This window comes from Ovis canadensis, chromosome 14, assembly GCF_042477335.2.
Source record: "Ovis canadensis isolate MfBH-ARS-UI-01 breed Bighorn chromosome 14, ARS-UI_OviCan_v2, whole genome shotgun sequence".
Lineage (NCBI taxonomy): Eukaryota > Metazoa > Chordata > Mammalia > Artiodactyla > Bovidae > Ovis > Ovis canadensis.
The window spans coordinates 51,794,117-51,815,338 of record NC_091258.1 but is presented as its reverse complement, the minus strand read 5'-3'; the positions used below and the strand labels follow the sequence as shown (position 1 = coordinate 51,815,338).

The 21,222-nt window shown below is 34.7% G+C and overlaps 1 non-coding gene across 1 annotated transcript; it reads left to right on the top strand.

Annotated features, from left to right (window-relative positions):
* The first annotated feature begins 426 nt into the window (after positions 1–426).
* On the top strand, positions 427–534 carry LOC138419882 (U6 spliceosomal RNA). The gene has a single exon (XR_011249133.1). It is a non-coding gene; the product is annotated as a U6 spliceosomal RNA (small nuclear RNA).
* The last annotated feature ends 20,688 nt before the right edge of the window (positions 535–21,222 follow it).

The window sequence follows — 21,222 nt, the reverse complement described above, 5'->3', positions numbered from 1 at the left end:
CACTCCAGTATTCTGGCCTGGAGAATTCCATGAACTAGGGAAAAGCTACCCACTCCAGTATTCTGGCCTGCAGAGTTCCATGGACTATACAGTCCATGGGGTTGCCAAGAGTCGGACATGTCTGAGTGACTTTGCAGTCCTCATTAGAATAGTGGTGAGGATCCCCGCCTGTCATGCAGGAGACCAGGGGTTAGATTCCCTGACAGTGAGGCAACATGCCCTTGTGCTTGCTTTGGCAGACATACACGATTTCCCTGGTGGCTTAGATGGTAAAACGTCTGTCTGCAATGCAGGAGACCCAGGTTCAATCCCTGGGTTGGGAAGATCTCCTGGAGAAGGAAATGGCAACCCACTCCAGTATTCTTGCCTGGAATTCCTGATGGACAGAGGAGCCTGGCAGGCTATAGCAAAGAGTCAGACACAACTGAGCGACTTCACTTTCACTTTCATACTAAAATTGGAATGATACAGAGAAGATTAGCATGGCCCCTGCACAAGGATGACACGCACATCTGTGAAATAGTCCATATTTTTGGCGCTTCCCTCATAGCTCAGTTGGTAAAGAATCCACCTGCAAGGCAGGAGACCCTGGTACAATTCCTTGGTCCCGACAATCCACTGGAGAAAGGACAGACTGCCCACTTCAGTATTGATAGAAGTGGTTAAATTTAAGATATTTGTAAAGTAAAATTAACAGAACTTGATGAATTGAACATGGACTGGAGGTTCAAAAAAGGATTCTTATATTTCTTCAATTGATTATATAGTGAAGCCATTTTGAAAAGGTAAGGAATGAAAGACAAAAGGAGTGGGAATTTGAAGATGATGAGTACAGTTTTGGACATGTTGCTTTGGGATTATGATTGGAAATATCAAGGAGAACAGAAATCTTGACTACAGATAGAAATTTAAGAATAAAAGGCCAAAAAAAAAAAAATTAAAGGCAGATAACTGAAGCCTGGGTAGGGATGAGATCTTCTAAGAGAAAGAACATTTTTCAATTTAAGTAAAAATTAAAAAAAAAGAGCAATTAATTTTAATGCCTTTTAGAGAAAAGGGCACATGTAATGTACCGAATTCTCATCAGCCTTCTGATGTCAAACACAATAATCATTATTTTAATGCATTATCCTAACGGACTATCATAATCACCTTATGGGATAGGTACTATCATTATTCTCATGTTACATATGAAGAAGCTAAGGAGACTCTCTGTGACCCCATGGACTGTAGCACACCAGGCTCTTCTGTCCATGGGATTTTCCAGGCAAGAAGACTGGAGTGGTTTGCCATTTCCTTCTCTTGGGGATCTTCTCGACCCAGGGATCGAACCCATGTCTCCTGCATTGGCAGACGGATTCTTTACCATCTGAGCCACCAAGGAAGCCCTTTAGAGAGAATAAGCATTGCATATTTATAGTAATAATGTAGGAACAAATGATGAAACTTTGAAACAAACTATGAGTAGAAAAAAGATTTCAAGAAAATCAAAAGAGTTTAGTGGTTTGTCCAATGACACAGAAATTAATCTCCTGCTCAGTTAGCTGAAATTGTTTCATGTTATACAAGTATCATCTGCAACAAGATGTTATCCAACATTAACTCTGTTTAAGAACTGGTTTCAGTTTGGCTCACAAGAAGGAATACTTTCTAGAAAGTCATCAGTGTCAACAGACAGTTTTCTTGGGTTATATGAAACCCAGTTTACTAGACTCAACAAGGATGACAGCCAGAGAAGGAAAGTTTACTGAGTGATAAGAATTTATAAATAAAAAGGATCTAGGAAAGGCTTCTAAGTAGATAGCCTTGGGTATTATCCCTTAATCAAGAAATTTTGTTTTATGTCTATAGTCTTTTTTATGCATGTGGTTTTATGTTTGCAATTGTTGATATGATGAGGTCCCCAGGAAGTTTTACAGTGAGTGGAGTCAAGTTAGGTAAAGACATGAGCTTTAAAGTCAAAGGTTCTTTAAACATCTTTATTCCTGGACCCTGCAAACAAGCTTAATAAGTTAGATTTTAAAATGAAAATAATGAGCAAAATGGGCTTCCCCACAGCAATGCAGGAGACCTGGGTTCGATTCCTGGGTAGGGAAGATTCCCTGGAGGAGGAAATGGCAACCTACTCTAGTATTCTTGCCTAGAGAATCCCATGGACAGAGAAACCTGGTGGGCTACAGTCCATGGGGTTGCAAAGAGTTGGACATGACTGAGTGACTATGCACTGAATAGAAAAAGTATTTCTACTATTAGCAATAAGAGTGCTTTGGAACCTAGCGGAATGGGGAGAATGCAATGTCTCTGAAGAGCAGGAATGCCAGTTTCCTGATCAGATATGAACTTTTAGTCTGTCATGGGAACACAACAAAGTGATCTTTCTTCCCTTACAGATATTCATCTCTCAGTGACGACCCAAACAAACAACCTTGTCACTTCACTGAACTGCAGTGTAGCTTACAGTCTAAACCTCCACGTAATTTTACCTTCTGGATATAATATGAGATTTTTATTTTACTTTAGTCATTTGCAGTTGAAATGACTTGGGTGCCATATGGATGACTGGTACCTTACTAGAATGCCCTAAAACATGCTGTGCCAGGCTAAGTTGGATTTTTAGGTTATAATATGCCTGACAAAATAAAAGTATTATATAATATTTAATATTCAAGATATTTAAGTCATTTCATAAACAGGTAGACATGACTGAAGCAACTGAGCACAAAAATACCCATCTGAACAACAGAGACACTGAGTCTTCAAGTCAGTCTCCAGATTAGAAGTTCTTGGATAAGGTTCTTTAAACTTCTTTATGCCCAGACCCTGCATACAGGAAGAGCCAAGTGTAAGTTATCTTTTTTTTAAAATAATATTTGACTGTGTGGATCACAATATACTGTGGAAAATTCTGAAAGAGATGGGAATACCAGATCACCTGACCTGCCTCTTGAGAAACCTATATGCAGGTCAGGAAGCAACAGTTAGAACTGGACATGAAACAACAGACTGGTTTCAAATAGGAAAAGGAATACATCAAGGCTATATATTGTCACCCTACTTATTTAACTTCTATGTAGAGTACATCATGAGAAACGCTGGGCTGGAAGAAGCACAGGCTGGAATCAAGATTGCTGGGAGAAATATCAATAAGCTCAGATATGCAGATGACACCACCCTTATGGCAGAAAGTGAAGAGGAACTAAAAAGCCTCTTGATGAAAGTGAAAGAGGAGAGTGAAAAAGTTGGCTTAAAGCTCAACATTCAGGAAACTAAGATCATGGCATCTGGTCCCATCACTTCATGGGAAATAGATGGGGAAACAGTGGAAACAGTGTCAGACTTTATTTTTGGGGGCTCCAAAATCACTGCAGATGGTGATTGCAGCCATGAAATTAAAAGATGCTTACTCCTTGGAAAGAAAGTTATGACCAATCTAGACAGCATATTCAAAAGCAGAGATGTGACTTTGCCAACAAAGGTCCATCTAGTCAAGGCCATGGTTTTTCCAGTGGTCATGTATGGATATGAGAGTTGGACTGTGAAGAAAGCTGAGTGCCAAAGAGTTGATGCTTTTGAACTGTGGTGTTGGAGAAGACTCTTGAGAGTCCCATGGACTGCAAGGAGATCCAATCAGTCCATTCTAAAGATCAGTCTTGGGTGTTCATTGGAGGGATTGATGCTAAAGCTGAAATTCCAATACTTTGGCCACCTCATGCGAAGAGTTGACTCATTGGAAAAGACCCTGATGCTGGGAGGGATTGGGGGCAGGAGAAGAAGGGGACGACAGAGGATGAGATGGCTGGATGGCATCACTGACTTGATGGATAAGAGTTTGAGTGAACTCTGGGAGTTGGTGATGGACAGGGAGGCCTGGGATGCTGCGATTCATGGGGTCGCAGAGTCGGACATGACTGAGCAACTGAACTGAACTGAACAAATAGATATTGCATAAAGATTAAACAAGTAGGGCAATAACAGTAATTAGAGAGCACAGCTAAATTTAAATAATGATAACTAATTGTAAATACTTTCTTGCTTGCTTATTATGTGATTGATGAATATATATATTTCAGTTGTAGACTCTGAATTTAAGTATTATTATTCCCATGTTTACAGTAGGGAAACTAAGGTTTATGGATGTTTACTCACACTCACAAAGCCAGTAGGAAATCAAGCTGACCTAACTCCAAAGTCCAGTCTTTTAACTGATATGTTTTGCTGCTTCCTAACTATAACCCATTAATACTGACGATTTGTCAACTCTATCTCTACCATAGGTAGACATCTAAATGTCAACTTCACAGATTCAGAATTCTTGTTGGAAAAACTGAGTTAATATTCTTTAGATAGACTATTCTTTTCTTGTAGCCTTATAGCATGGTGTCTTAAGAAAGGGGAAATGAAAATGTGAGATAAAGAAAAGAGAGAAGGAAAACGCCAAGGATTATAAGAGAAAATATATGATTTAGAGATCACATCCATTTTGTGGACTAGGATAAAGTTAGAACAGTACGCAAAGAGGTTGCTTCAAAGCAAACTCAAAAGGAAAAGATTTTCATCTATAGGGGAGGAGAAAAGGAAAAGAAAGGAAAGGAAAAAGGTTTATCAGAGAAGAGAATGTTACTTTGGGTTTAATTTCAGCTTTTTTTTAATTAAGAGGAGAAATAAATGCATTCCTGTTCCAGAAATGAAACACCAGTAATTTTTTTTCCTTTCCATGTGTAGAAAAGAATATTGACACAACATGAAACATGGTGGAATAACCTTACAACAGTGTATTAAAAAAATAACAATAAATGTCCCCTCTTAAAAATATGAGATGCTTGAACGCAATTGAGATTATTACTTTCTTAGAATTGCATAATTCATTGAAATTTAAAACAATATTTTTTAAGAAATGTATGTATTGTACTATTGGCATTAATTGCAATTTTCTAGTCTTTTGGGAAGAGTAGAGCTTTAAAAAGGTTAAATTCCATCTTTCTCCACTCCCTGAACCAGCTTCTCAAACCCCCATTACCAAGTCAGGCTCTGAAACCAGGAAGAAAGACCTTTTCTTGCAACCTGCTGAAGAGCGCCCTCTAGTGTTATTTTTCAAATGAAATGTGCTCATATCATTTTTTTCATGAATTGTACTGTTTATATTGGACTTTAGGTTTTCTTTGGAATGTGGGCCAGAAAAATAAGTGATGCTTTAGAACAATTTTCTGGCTTGTAACGCCAGATAACTGATACTATCATAATATATTAAGGAGTGAGAAGGTTTTCTTTTTTAAACTTTTATGAAATGAGATACATCTATTTTTAAAATAACAGACTTTTAAAGAAAATAATTTGCAAAAATTTTTCACAGTACCAATAAAAAGAGGAGCTAGTTTTCTCAGATAGAAGTTAACAGTGACAATAATAGATTCTCTCAACCTCTCAATCTCTGGAAACTTATCTACTTAGGCTGGTGGTATCCTAAAACTTAAAAAAAAAATTTGTTTGTGTTTAACTTTTTATTTCTGATGATATATAGTAAAAATGTTCAATCAAAATCCAAAAGGGGAAACACAGAAAAACAAATTACCTGACTATGAGTATACTTTTAAATTCCAGGAAAAAGAAAGCATGAGATAATCTAAAAGGCAGTATTAAATAATGGCAATATTTTCCTTTAAACAGTTTTGACACAAGCAGAGAGAAATTTAAAGGAGTGAAGGAAATCATTTTTTTCATTTTCTAATACATACCAAGTAATTTGAACCATGAGCAATTTCATTAACTATCACTTTATCTTGGGTGTAATGTTTTCCATATTTAAAAAAACGTATGCAAGATGAATTAAACCAGAGCATGAAGAACTAAAGGACTAATAAGCAGGTTAAGCATGTACATGTGTGTGGTATGTCCATGTATGTATGCTTGTTTATGTACTGATGTCAACCTGTTTAATAAACTGAGGGTCAATTAGCCACCTGGCCCAGGACATGGGTAAATATAAGATCTCTGAAATTGCATTCTGGTGAATGAGGAATAAAAGAACACTGAGGGGAACAGTCGTAGATCTATTAGTTTTGTTTCCTTTTTAAATTTTGTTTCATTTTTTTTGGTGGGAGGAGGTATGTTATTCTGCATTGTTCACATTCAATAAGTTTAAATGTGCATGTAAAAAGGATTAAAGAAAATATGTTAAATAAACTTTAAAAATTGTGAATCACTATGTTCTACTCTGAAATCTACATACTATTGAGAATCAACTATACCTCAATAAAAAATGTTAAATAATACCAATCCAAAAATATAAGTGGTAAAAATAAAAGGTAATGTGTCTTAATATTTCTAGAATAGGACAAGGTTTAGACATGAAATATTCTTAAAACACAGCCTTCAAATACTTGTGTTATCTAAATCTTTGAACAATGTCCAATCAGAAAAGAGTTCTAACAAAGAGATGACAGCATTAGACAGAGAAATGGGTATAAACAGACCATGACAGATTAAAAAACCTCTGGGTTCTGTTTCTGTTCCTGACTCACCATTGATCTTGACAAAGTTAGTGATCACCACAGTGATTCAGTTTCTCCATCAAACAGAGGCAATAATTCTTGCCAGAAACCACACAGGAATGTTGATAATGGGAGGATTAGTGTGACAATGTATAGAACTTAAGGAATGTTACTGTGCTATGAGCACTTTTGGAAAATATCTTGCTCTTTTGCTACCCCCACAAAAGTTTAAGAAGATAAAAGATGTATAAAACATTAAGTTAAATTCTGCATAGCATCTTCATTTCCATTTATCTTGATCATTTCTTCAATGTGTCATTTTTATTACTTATTTGTTAATATTTTTATGCCTAGGAATTTCTAATTCATTTCTATCTTATTTGCCTTATTTTGAGTCTTCTATTTATAAAAAACAATGATTTATTCTTGTCTGAGTTTCTCCCTTCCCTCATTGTATTGATATGTTTTGGTACTTGGCTCTTTTCTTTCTACTATCCATTTCTACATTATTCGATTATAATAAAAGCAACCTTAACAATGACCTAGCACTTAATACATGTGAAAGTGCTTTGTAAACAAACTATTATCTTATTTCATGTATTTACTCAAGCTAATCTCAATCAGAAAAACTGTTGATAATTTATATTATTTCTATATAGGAAAATGTTCACCCTGTCAGTTTGAAAGAGGAAATAACCAATGACATAATAAACCAACAATAAACATTATTATAATTTTTCATAGATTTTTCTGGCAAATAATAGCACAGATACTTCAGAAATATTTCAAGTTATAAAATACATATTTATCTCAATTTATCAAATGATGTAGCTTACATTTATAATCTCAGGATAAAAAAATAAAAGTATTTCACACTTCTGTTTTCAACTCTATTACTTTTGATTGGATAACAGTAGAAATCACTTCACATATATAAAATATGGAACCGAGTTATTTCACTGTGCTCTTGGAATGATTAATTATGCTTTTACATAAGAACAAAAGCTATGTGAACATATGGTATTATTACTTTAATACAGGTAATTCATTGTAGTATGCAATAGCTGTATATAGACCAAAAATAATCACCTACTATATACAATAAAATAAAGCCCTCACTGAAACTGGAGAAATGTCTCTTTCTGTCCCTAATTAGTTTTTAATAAATGATACATAATAAGTGGCAACATTTTAATTTATCACAGTTTAGGCATAGTCCTTCAATGGGGGATGGGAGTGTATGAACTCTGGCAGCTGTGAAAGCTGTTTTCACCTAGCCTGTGAAAACTTCTCTGTTAGAAGGCATTGTTCTCAAAGTTTGAAAAGGTGCAGGCTCTCATCAGGTCATTTCAGGTAGGTGGTGTGGCTAATAGAAAGTAGTCCCTATATAGCACAAAGTTCTCACTACAGATAAATTGTCTGTTTTTGGTCTGAATCACTTAGTATTAGTTTTAAATCAGAGATACACAGGCACAAATAGAGTTTTACTGAAATTAACACATAGAGTAGTATGTAGCCTTTTTCACTTCACAGATGTGAGAAATACATTTATATTACTAGTTTTGATTATTTTCAAAGCTGATTTTTGGTTCCCTGACATTAAATTCTACAAACTAGGCCAATTTAATTTTTTCATGATATATTTCAATAGACTAGAAAACCTGGTGGTGTTTGTGTTCTAAGGATCCAGATGATATTTATTTTCTATACCTGGCTCCTGCTTAAGTGCAACAGCGGATTAGTAAAGATAAAAAGATACATTATAACCATAAGCATTTAACAAGGATCTAACAGTTGTATTCTACTTATTGTAGAAGGAATATTTGTGCTCCTCTTTTACTAAAAGTCTCATCTAGACCTGCCTAAGAAATAAAGCAGGTGAGAAGATGGGTTTTATCAAGATTTAACCAACAAATGGCCCAATATGTTCAGTAAATGCACCCCTACCTCCATGCTCCCATTTGCCATAATCCATTGCTTTAATAACATACTGCCAGCATTCATGCACTTCTGCATGTGAAGATAAGGACTTGCATCATCTTGGATTAAAACAATACTGAAGGAAAGCAATTGTTTCCTCTCAAAAGTGTAGAACTGAAATATACTCAGGTTAAAATCAACCATTTCCACATCACCATGGTTAAGGAAAATTTTATTCTTTTATTTATTCTAAAGAAAATTTAAAGTAGATCTTCTACAGAGAATTTTCCCCTCATTGGATCAATCTGTGAGTGCCTTTGTTCTCAAACAGTATGCTTTCCTTATGCTGAAATTTTTGAGCAAAGCTCCACTATGAGGAGTTAGATTTAGAAAGTTTAATTTTCTTTATAATCAGTACAAGTGTACCTCTTTCCATTCATTCTCTATGGAGCTAAACACACACACACACACACACACACACACACACACACACAGAATGTATCCTTTTCATAAAGTGGGTTTCATATGATCCTTTTTAATCATATAAAGCTAGACCACCTTCTACTGTACTTTAGATGCAAGCCATCACATCCCTACAAAAAACAGGTTATCTTTATATAGTAAGTGTACTTAATAGTATTATGCCTTGACACTCCTTCATATTGCTCATGTGTTCAGATACACACATGCACACATTCTCACACACACAAAAACTCCATTTCTATTAAGTCAAATTCATCTAACATTGCATAGTATGGTTGGTATTTCTATATCTTTTCCTCCTTTAAATGTGACTAGCTATTTACACCTTAACAATTCTGGTACAGAGCTGATTTAGCATTTTTATTGGAATGTGAAAGCTCTTAAAAGAAGAAAAAATCTAATCAGGCAGAAGAGATAGAAAACTTGCTGAATTTTCTCTCACCCCCCTAACACCCCCCTGAATCCTATCAAAAGCACATCTTCCATTCATTGCTTCCCGGTGTCATTATGACAAGCGGCTACAAATCAATAGCAGAGGAAAAGGCAGGACCAACCCACACTCACCAAGTGATAAAGATTCACTCTCAGCCTCGATTTGCTAATAGCCCATAATAGCAGCCATTGGCGCCCTGCATTAAATCATACATTTCACTCTGCGTTTATTATGGGATTTTTAAAACTCCTCACCAAATTGGATTTTCTCGATGGTCTCTAATTTCCACATTTATCATTTAAAATTAAACTCCTCTGTGGAGAGGGGGAATAGAGAAGAAGAAAGTAGAGAAAGGCCAGAGAGTACTGTGTTTTTTCTTTTAACCCCCCCCTTTTTTTTATGAAAACCCATAAATAATACCAGGTATCCCAGTCATAAGCAGCAGGGTTTTTAATCTATAAGAAAATTCTAGAAATTGGGCTGGAATGCTTTGTATGTACCAGTCTAATAAATGAAGATGACAAATATATATATATATATAGCAGGTTTTAAACAAAAGGAATTTTGGTGAAAAAATTTTCAGTAATGCTGTACAGAGGTGAATTGCAAAAGCAATGGAAAATAAGTTAGTGTTACATTATGCAAATACTCCAAGAAGTTGTAAAGCGAGTGCTCAGCAAATATAGTATTCTAGTTTTTTTAAAACTATATTTATCTTATTTTAAAGCTCAGTGACAGACAAAAAATACAAATTCATTTATGGGTTTCTAATTATGTAACAGTTTGCTTAACTATGTATAACATTCTCAGTTTAAAAAAGCATTTTACAATTTCATGGAATCCAGTAGCAAAGCTGCCTCTTGACTGCTGCAGCAAACCCCCAAACAAGTTCTTCAGTCTCCTATAGATACCCTGAAACAATGGAATCAACCCATGGGAACTGAAATCACTACAAATTTAAGCATACATAATGTCTTTGGATAAAATGTTTCTTATTCTCTGAATATAAAAAATGAAAATTAAATTTCATGTCTATAGCATAAATCGAAAGGGCTATATTTCCTCAAGCCTGCATGGTTGAGACGTAGTATGACCTAGTTTTAACTATATTACCGGCAGGACCCAAAGACTTAAGAAGGGAACTAATCAGTCCATATTCAGAGATGCTTGAAAAGGCTAGAGGTTTAATGAAAGCTTGAATGATTCTCTGATTTTTTGTTCCTTTTGGAGATTTCCTCAGCAATAAAATCCATCTACATCATTTTCCTTAAGAAACAGACAAATGACCTTTTAAAACAGAGTGTTTGAAGCAGAGTTTAAAACTTCAGCTACTTTATAATAATACTTCATTTCATCTTTACAGGCCCTCTTTTCTTTTAGAATTTTGTCACTGATAAAAATTTTTTAAACCTTTTTCAGTGATCCTGTTTTTGTATGATCTGTGGCTAAAGAAGATTTTACATTTTTAAATGATTAAAAATAAAAAGATAATATTAATAACATAAAAATATATGAAATTCACACTTCAATGCCCATAAATATTAATAGTTTAAATAATACAGTCACACTCTTTTGTCTAAATACTAGCTATAGCTGCTTTCATGCTACAACAATAGAGCTGAGTAACTGGGGTAGAAATTCATATGGCATAAAATCTAGAATATTTACTATCCGGCTCTTCACAGAAGAAGTCTGCTAACCTCTGCTGAAAAGTGTTCCACTGTGTAACTATGCCACAATATTATCCATTTTGTTTCTGAATAACATTTGGACTGTTTCTGGTATTGACTATTATAAATACATGCTACAAAATTCTAGAACATGTCTTTTGTGAGCATACACATACCTAGGAGTAGAACTGCTGGGTGTAAGGTATGTATATATTCAGTTTTATAGTTGTTGCTGAGCAGTTTTCCAGTGCTTTGTATCAGTGTACACTCCTACCAGCAGCGCATGGAAATTCCAATTTCTTTTTTTCTCTCCAACTTTTGGTATTTTAGCTATTCTTGTTCCCCTCCCCCCTTTTATTGGTCTTCATCGTGGCCTGTGGGCTTTTCTAGTTGTGGCATGCAGGATTAGTTGTCCCGTGGCATGTGCAATCTTAGTTCCCCAATCAAGGATAGAACCCTATTGGAAGGTGGATTCTTAACGACTAAACAACCAGGGAAGTCTCATTTGTTCTTTTGATATGTATCTTCCTTATGTCTAATAAGGCTGAGAGTACTTTCTCATATGTTAATTGCCATTTAAATATTCTCTTTTTTGAAGCAGCTGTTTTAATCTTTGTCTATTTTTCTACAGGGTTGCATGACTTTTTGTTATTGAATTGTAGGAGTTATTTATATATTATAGTCACAAGCGTTTTGTCAGGTTATCTTCTGTAAATATCTTCTTGGTTGTGGTATGCCTTCTTATTCTTCTTAAGGGTGTCTTTTGATGAACAGAAGTTTTTAATCTTGATGTAGTCTGGTGAATCCTTTTTTTATTTGCAGTTAGCACTCTGTGCTTTAAGAAATATACCCTATTACAAGAAGATTGTGAATTTATTTGGATTTTTCATTTGTATTAATAGGTCATTTGTGAATAATGACAATTTTATTTTTTTCTGATGCTTATTTCTTATTGTACTAGCTAGGAACTACAGTACAATGATGAATAGAAATGATGAATGGTGAGTATCTTTGACTTTTATAGATTTTCTTAATCAGGTTAAAGAATTTCCTTTCTGTTCCTAGTTTTTATTATGAATGGTTACTAAAATTTATCAAAGACCAAAAAACTTATAGAGATGACCATGTGATTCTCTTATTATTTTTCTGTTAATATGGTGAATTACATTGATTAATTTCAAAATGTTAAAAACTCCCCATTCATTCCTGGAATACACTTGATTCATAATAATTTTTCTATATTACTGGATTCAATTTGCTGGCATTTGTTTAAAATTTTTATATCTATATTCATGGGAAAGATCAATTTGAAATTTTCTCATGGTAATCTTGTGTGGTTTAATACCAACTTTCTTGTATATTTAAAAAGTTTCTGGTGAAATTGCAAGAGCTACTTTTGGCAAACGGCAAACTTTAGTGGAAATTCAGGCTGCTGTCCTTTATTATAATGGCACAAGGAACTCTGATACTTACGAGTTTTTCATACTCTGCTGTAAGTTCCTTTAAGTTTCATGACTCTCTCTTCCTGAGTACTTGCTTCTATTATACCAGCTTTTGAAGATTCATCTTAAGTTCCTAAGTTTTATTTTACTTCTCCCTCTGGTGAATTTAAGGGTTCACAATAAGAATTTTTTTGTCCACAATTATGTATTAGGCTGGTACTATCTGCAAGAAAAGGTATTATGGGAAGTTAAAAGGAGTAGAACTTAAATTCTCTGCCCTCAGTGAGTTTAGAATGAAGTAAATTAAATCAGCCTCTTAAAAAATTTCAAATTACAGAATAATCTTTAATTAAATTTCATTCAAATTCATGAAGCTTTAAAAAAATGACTTCTATTACAATGGGGAAAACAAGTTAATGAAAGAAAAATTAGAATTAAAGAAAAGCACAAAGATGGTGCAAAATTACTTGTAGTCACACCAAGAAATATAACCATTAACTAGCATTTAATGGCTTCCCAGGTGGCTCAGCAGTAAGGAATCTGCCTGCCAGTGCAGGAGCCGCAGGAGGCTCAGGTTTGATCCCTGGGTGAAGAGGATTCCCTGGAGGAGAGTATAGCAACCCACTCCAGTATTCTTGCCTAGGGAATCCTATGGACAGAGGAGCCTGGCAGGCTACAGTCCATAGGGTTGCAAATAGTCAGACACGACTCAGGATGCACACATGCACACTAACATTTAAATTTTGTTGAAAATTAGATAATCTTCAATGTGTTCATCCTCATATTTCCTGTATAGTAGACAATTCCATAGTTAGTATATCCTATTAATCTCACCCGTACATAATTTGGACATACATTGGAAGGACTGATTCTGAAGCTGAAACTCCAATACTTTGGCCACCTGATGTGACGAACCGACTTATTTGAAAAGACCCTGATGCTCGGAAGGATTGGGGGCAGGAAGAGAAGGGGAAGACAGAGGATGAGATGGTTGGATGGCATCACCGACTCAATGGACATGAGTTTAAGTAAGCTCTGGGAATTGGTGATGGACAGGGAGGCCTGGTGTGCTGCAGTCCCTAGGGTCACAAAGAGCTGGACACAACTGAGCGACTGAACTGACTGAACTGAACTGTACATACTTTTTGTTCTATTTAGTAGTATTAAAAAAAACCTTTTTAAAGATAAATTTAGAAAAATAACTTCTATAGTTTATACTACTATAAAACAAGTATAAAAATTAGGAAAAAAATTTAAATGTGTGAAATGAAACTTCCCTCTCTTTCTCAGCCAATCAGATATGACACTATACCTTTGCTCCCAATTCAGAAAGCTTCTATTATCTGTTTGGTAGGTCCAGTATCTCGCCACATCTCTACATTTAAAATATCCTCCCCTCTGATACATGACAAATTAAAAGCTGTTAGGATTTGTTTTTGTGCAAAAAATAATTTTAAATTTCTTGTATAATAATGAAGTACAGAATTGCTATCTCAGAGCTGATTTACCATAATGGTAAAGGGCACAGGCTTTGGTGAGTTGGAAACCTGGCACCACCACTCACAAATTAATTACATTCTCTGTACCTCAGTTACTCATCTATAAAACGGAAGAAATAATGGTGATGACCTCATGGAGTTGTTATTAGGATTAAGTAAGTTGAGACAAGTGAAGGACTGTTGGGTACATAATAGGTGCTCAGTAAATGTCAGCTTTGCATAGGCAAGCTAAAAGCCCATTCATTTAAAATACATATAAGGAACAGCTACACTTACTGTTATCAAATTGAAAAACCTCCTTCAGTTTGCCCCCACTGGCGTTCCTCTTTTCTTTAGTCCCGAAGAGTGTCTTTTTAAACTAGTTCATTTCTGTTCTTGCTGTTTCCTGTCATTATTTTCTGACTTATTCCTGAAACAATGAAAAAGTCCTCTGCTTTTAAAATTTATTTCTAAAAGCTTACTTTTATTATAAAGTCTCTATCTGAGCTAACACCACTCGATTTAAGTGGCTAAAAGCTGGAACTGAAGAAATGAGGACAAGGGACACATTAAAACTGGTAGCACTGTCAGGAGTTTTCCTAGTTTTCTCTTTTGTTTGGCTAATCTAGAATTCACAGAGAATAGTCTATATCTGTTCAATTAAAGGATCAATGAAAGAGTTGGCAATAAAAGTTTATCAGTCTGAGTTATACCATTAAATATGGAAGAAATTAAAATGAACTTAAAAATGCAGGCTGGGAGTGAGGAAGAATTTTAATAAAAATTCAAAATCCTAAACAGCTTTTTTGAGGTTGTGATGCTTTATGTCATCAAACGAGACATTGAGAGATGAGAGTGAACCAGTTTTAGGTCTTAAAATATGAGAATAGAGGCTTTCTTCAATCTGCATGCAACGGTTTGACACGGTTGCAATTACAACTTAAGTACTACACAGTATGTGTTAATTTCTTTACTAAACTGCACTGTTATTTTGTAAAACATTAATTCTGTAAAACATTCAAAGGCAGTCAAGGTTATGGCTTTTCTTAAGATGTCTGCGTATTAATAAAAGAAGGAGTTATAATGGGATAAGGAAGCTTTAATTATGGCCTGGGTTGTCACACTCTGAGTGCCAGCTTTAGACAATCACTCTTTTTTTTGTGGGCTCCACATAGTGGCCTCACCTTTTCTTTTTTTCTGAACTGTTTCAGTATCTGAAGTATCCTGTGGTTTATTGATTCTTATAACCACACACTCTGGCACCAACGTTCATCACTTGTGTTTCTCCTGACTCTTGCCTCTTGAGGAGAATGAAAGGTGGAAAATGTGACACAATAGTCTCAAATTGGATGACTCAGTTTAAATACCGAACAAGAAAGAAAGTGTCTTAAACCACCACTAGAAACATTTTCCTTTCAAATGGAATTGATCTTGAAACCTAGTTTAATCCAGCAAATAGGTAAAGAATAACAGAGGTAGGTGCTTTCAGGACATATTGTGGCATGTCAGAGCTCAGTCTTCTATAGGATGACAAAAACGTTTTATTTCTTTAGTTTTTTGTTGATCTTATTCAAGCTTCATTTTATCCAGTAGCTATCAATTCTCACCTGGATGAAATATTGCCACTTAGATTTTAATCCTTTACTATCCTTTAAGTTAGCCTTTTAATTAAATATTTACAGAAATGTTCTCTCTTCAATACACAATTCTTTCACATACATGTATCTTTTACAAGTCATTTCCCCCAAGACAAGGATCTACCACAAGTGTCATCTTCTACCTAAAACTACTCACAGAATGTATTTCTATTATAATTCTATTCTTTCCATTACTTCATTCATTTTATTTATTTGGTGGATTTTAACATTTTTAGGATATACACACCCACACAGTCCTCTGAAGTATAAACAGTATGGCATTTTTGTTAATAAGAGTGGAAGCAACAAAGTCAGACTGTCTGGGTTGGAATCCAAGCTATGACATTTAGTGGTTGTGTGGTCTTGGGTGACTTAGTGAATGAACCTCTTTGTATTTTACTTTCCTCATTAGGAAAATGGGAGACAGTAATGACCTATTTCACAGTGCTATGGTAAGGATTAAATATATGAATATTTGAAAAATACAAGTGTTAAAAATTTTAGCTCAAAATAATAACTATTGCTGTTGCTGTTACATTTACAAATTTATGAAGGAAGACTCACTTACAGGCATCTTCCTTTTTCTAACACCAAAGGTCTCTCCTTTGATCAAAATCCTTCAGTGGCCTCCCGTCTCATTTGAAGTCAAAGTCCTTACCTTGACTTACTAGACCCTACTTGATCTAACCACCCCCCACCTGTACTCCTCTGACCTCATTTCCTACTAGCTTTCATCTCCTTCACTCTACTCCAGCATCCATTGGTCTTCTTATTGTTCCTAGAAGGTGTGGTGTACACTCTTACTTTCTGAGTCCTATAACTGCTCCCTCTAGCTGAAATATTCTTTCCTCAGAGTCACGTCTCTCTCTTTCTCTTACTTATTTCTGGTATCATTCCTGATCACCCATTATAAAAGAGCAATCTCTCCCAGCACTTGGTATTCTTTATCTCCTTTCCCTTGATTTATTTTTCTCTATAACAATTATCACCATCTAGCATAAACAAAATAGATCTGTTGGTGATAACAGAATCTATAGGCCTTTACTAAATATGATTGTTGATTGAAAATTTGTCCTATTACCTCTTTGTGCTGGCTTGGAAAACCATGTCATATATTAACAATGTCTTTCAATTTTAAGATGAATCAGGTAGAATCTTCATAGAATCACATTCTATGTAGTATATTACACTAAATGGATCTGATCCTCTCCTATAGAAATTAACAAAGGATTCTTTGTGTGTATATGTTCAAGGCTTATATATTATCAAATTAGTAGCTCTTTCAATAGATCATGAACACTTGACACACATACCTGTCCTGGTAGTGAACTTCAACAAAGAGAGCTTTCTGTGTGAGGAAGGCTAGAGATTAAAAGGAAAACAGTAATGGCTTCTATTGGAAGATTCTGAAAATGTTACCTCCCACCTTTTTTTTGGGGAAAAAAAAAGGCCTCTTTGAGGAGATGTATAGGCATAGAGACTTGGTTTAAGTCTCGTGTGTGTGCCCTTTGACTTTGAAAAGGCATCAATTGAAATAAAGAAATGTTTCCTGCTTCTCATCAACAGATGAAAGGACAAAACATTAGAATCATGTTTTGTTCACACATTAGATCATAGCATCACATCTAGGAAAGAGGGAGGAGAAAGAGAGATTGGGCATTGATAAAGAAAGATGAACAGCAAAAGAGAACAGCTGTTATGTGAGACTCAGCCTGTGGCTTCACTGGTGCCCAGCCAGCACCTCAGAATTAGAGGTTTAAATGGAACATTTATTAGTCAGTCCAAACTGATTAACTTTACATACACTGACTATGTTACTTTCTTTCACAGTGGTCTTTGATAATTTTTATTCTCTGTCCTTCTTTCAGGATTTCTATTCTGAAAATAAGCTGTATGTGTTCCTGGGTCCATTAGCAAAATAGCATTTGTTTTCATTTTCTTCTAAAACTTTATTAAATATTTCAAGCATACAAAGAAGTTAAAAAATAACAGCATTAAATACCTGTATAGCCACTATCTAGTTTTGTTACATTTAACATGTTTCCATATTTGCTTAATTTAAAAAAAAATCTATTTATTTATTTGATTGTGTCAGGTCTTTTGCATCATGTAGGATTTTTTATTGCAGGCTCTTGGGCCTGGTTGCTTCAGTCTTTGACCAGGGATCGAACCCATGTCCTCTGCATTGCAAGGACCACCAGGGAAATCCCACTTAATTTTTTTTTTTTAAGAAATAGAACATTTTCGTGGCTGATTCATGTCGATGTATGGTGAAAAACACCACAATACTGTAAAGTAATTAGCCTCCAATTAAAATAAATTAATTAATAAAAAAAAGAAATAGAACATTACAGTTCCAGTTTAAGCTTTATGGGAGGCCTTCATAACCTTATTTCCTCTCTTCTTGCCTCCAAGACGTAAACTGCACCCTGAATCTGATGTCCACTGTGCTTTTCATGTTTTAGAAGTTGTGCTGATGATACACTGTGCATAGTCTGCAGTATTTTCATGCTCAACATTGCATTTTGGAGTTTTATTCCTATTAATACATGGAGCTCTCATTCATTTGCTTTAAGTGCTATATGCATGCCATTGAATGAATATTTCCAGACTAATTCACCGATTCTCTTACTGAGAGAATTTTTCATTATTATTGGCAATATAGCAATGAACATTAATTTTAACTTTCCTTGTGGACACATATGAGAGTTTTGCAAAGGTACATATGAGCATCTTCAACTTTTCTAACAAACTGTTCCTCAAAGTAACTGCATCTATTTATTGCTACCCCTGTAGTTGCTGAGGTTGTTTCTCCATATGTGTGCTTGTAAATATTCTAAATCTTATTTTTCATCAATCCAATGAGTATGAAATACTCAATTCAAATGCACAGTATTTAAATCTGTTGCAATCCAATGATTAGGGCTAGTTTTGGGGAAACTATTATGGTTATGATATTCAGTCTTTCTATTAATGAACATAGTTTCTCTGACCATTTATTTAGATTTTTAGTTTTAAGAAGGTTTATCATTGATGATAAAGATTTTATACCTCCTTCTATAGATTTATAATATATATGTTATGCTTTTATTCTTGTTGTAAGTGGAATTTTAAAATTATATAAATCTAGTTTTTTGGTACAGAAAATAGAATGCAATAAATTTATGTTATTAACTATATACACTACAAAATAAGAAAATTCTCAAATCAGTAACCTAAGCTCAATCTCAAGAACCTAGAAAGAGAAGATAATAATAAACCTAAAACAAGCAGAAGAAAGAAAATAATAGGTAGGAAATCATTGAAATTGAAAAGAGATAAACAATAGAGAAAATGAAACAAATTGGTTTTTTGAAAATTCCAATTAAATGGACAAACATAGTAATTAGGAATATTAGTAATAAAACAGCGAATACCACTTCAGACCCTTCAAACATCAAAAGGATAATAAGAAAAAGCTAGAGATAACTCTATACATCTAAACTTGATGATTTAGATTAAATGGACTAACTCCAAAACAATTTAAATCTCCACAAATTACTCAGCATGAAAAAGATTATCTGAATATCCCTATAAGTATTAAATAAATTGAATTTATAATTTAAAAAACTACAAAAGAAGAAATTCCTAGGCCCAGATGGTTTCCCTGGAGAATGCTACTAAATGTTTAAAGAAGAATTAACACCAATTCTACAAAATCTATTACACAAAATAGAAGGAACATTTTCCATCTCATTTTATGAAGTTAGTATTACCTTGTCACCAAAACCAGACAAAGACAATACCAAAAAGAAAAAAAAAGGAGGAAGAAAGGAGAGAAAGAAACACAGAGAGAAGGAGGGAACTACAGGCCAATATCCCTTATTAACATAGGTGTAAAAATGCTTAACAAAAATTATCAAATATAATTCAGCAATATAGAAAAAGGATTGCAAACCATGAGCAAGTGGGGTTTATTATAGGGACAGAAGACTGGTTAAATATTCAAAATTCAGAGGCTAAATCACATAATCATATCAACTGATACAAAAAACCTAGCATTTGACAAAATTTAATGCCCATCCTTAAGAAAATTCAGAATGACAAAAACGGAGGGGAATTTCCTCAACTTGATAAACAGGGTTTATACATATATATAAACTACACTTGATATTATACTTAAGGGTCATAGACTGGATGTTTCCTTCTAAGACTGGGAACAAGAGAAGGATGTCTGCTCTCACTGCTCTTATTTAACATGACTGGAAGTTCTAGCCAGTGCAATAAGGCAAGAAAAGGAAATAAATAGCATATGCATTGGAAAGGACTATCTGACAAAGGATTACTATGTAGACTATGCAAAAACAAAACAAACAAACAAAATCTTAAAACTCAATAGTGAAAAAAAGCACAAATCCAATTAGAACACAGGCCAAAGAAGATATACAGACAGCAGCCAAGCACATGAAAAGATGTTGAGCATCATCAGCCATTAAAGAAATGCAAATTAAAACCACAATAAGGTATCACTATAAACCTATCAGAATATCTAAAATAAAAATAGCAACACCATCAGTTGCTGCTCAGAATGCAGAGAATGAATTGCTCATACACTGCTAGTGGGAATGTAAATGGTAGAGCAAGTCTGGAAAACAGCTTGGCATTTTCTAAAAGGAGAAAACAAAATCAAACATGCAGTTACCATACAACCCAGCAATTGCATTCCAGGGCATTTATAACAGTGAAATGAAGACTTACTTTCAAACAAAATCAGGTACAGTGTTTAGAGAAGAGTGTTGAGTTGAATGATGGCTTCCCAAAAGCTACACTCAAGCCTTAATTCCGGGAACTTGTGAATATTACCTTGCTTGGAATAGGGTTTTTGCAGATTTAATGAAGGATCTTGATATGAAGAGATCGTTCTGGATTATCTGTGAGCCCTAAATCCAAATACAAGGTCCTTATAAGAGACACAAAGGGGATATTTGACAGAGGAGAGAGGAAGGAGATATGAAGACAGAGGCAGGAATTGGAATGTGTAACTTCAAGGAAGCCAGACAAACTGTAAAGAGGCAAAGAATAGATTCTCCCCCAGGGCTCTCAAAGAGAGTAGCGTCCTGCCAGATTCTGGACTCTGGGCCTCAGAGAAATGTGAGAGAATAAATTTTTATTGTTTTAAGATTGTTTCTGGTGATTTGTTATGGTAGCTACAGGAAACTAATACAAGCAGCTTTATTCAGAAATAGCTCAAAACAAAGCAGTGTTGATGTGCTTTAAAGGGTAAATAGCTAAACTGAAACATCCACATCACTAAATACCACTCAGCAATAAAATGGAAAGTACTGACACATGCAAAAAAACTTGGATGAATCTCTAAAGAATAATGCTAAATAAAGAAAAAGCCAATCCTAAAAGACGACATACTGTGTATTCCATTTATATAACATTCTTAATAGGACAAAATTATAGAAATAGAGAACAGATTAGTAGTTGCCAGGGGTTAAGGAGGGCTAGAGACAGGAAAGTAGATGTAGCTATAAAAGGCAGCCTGAGAAACCCTTGTGGTAACATAAATGTTTTGTATCTTGACTGTATCAATGTCAACATCCTGGTTGTGATATAGTTCTGTAGTTTTGCAAGATATGATCGTTGAGGGGAACTGAATAAAGGTATATAGGCTCTCTTTATATTA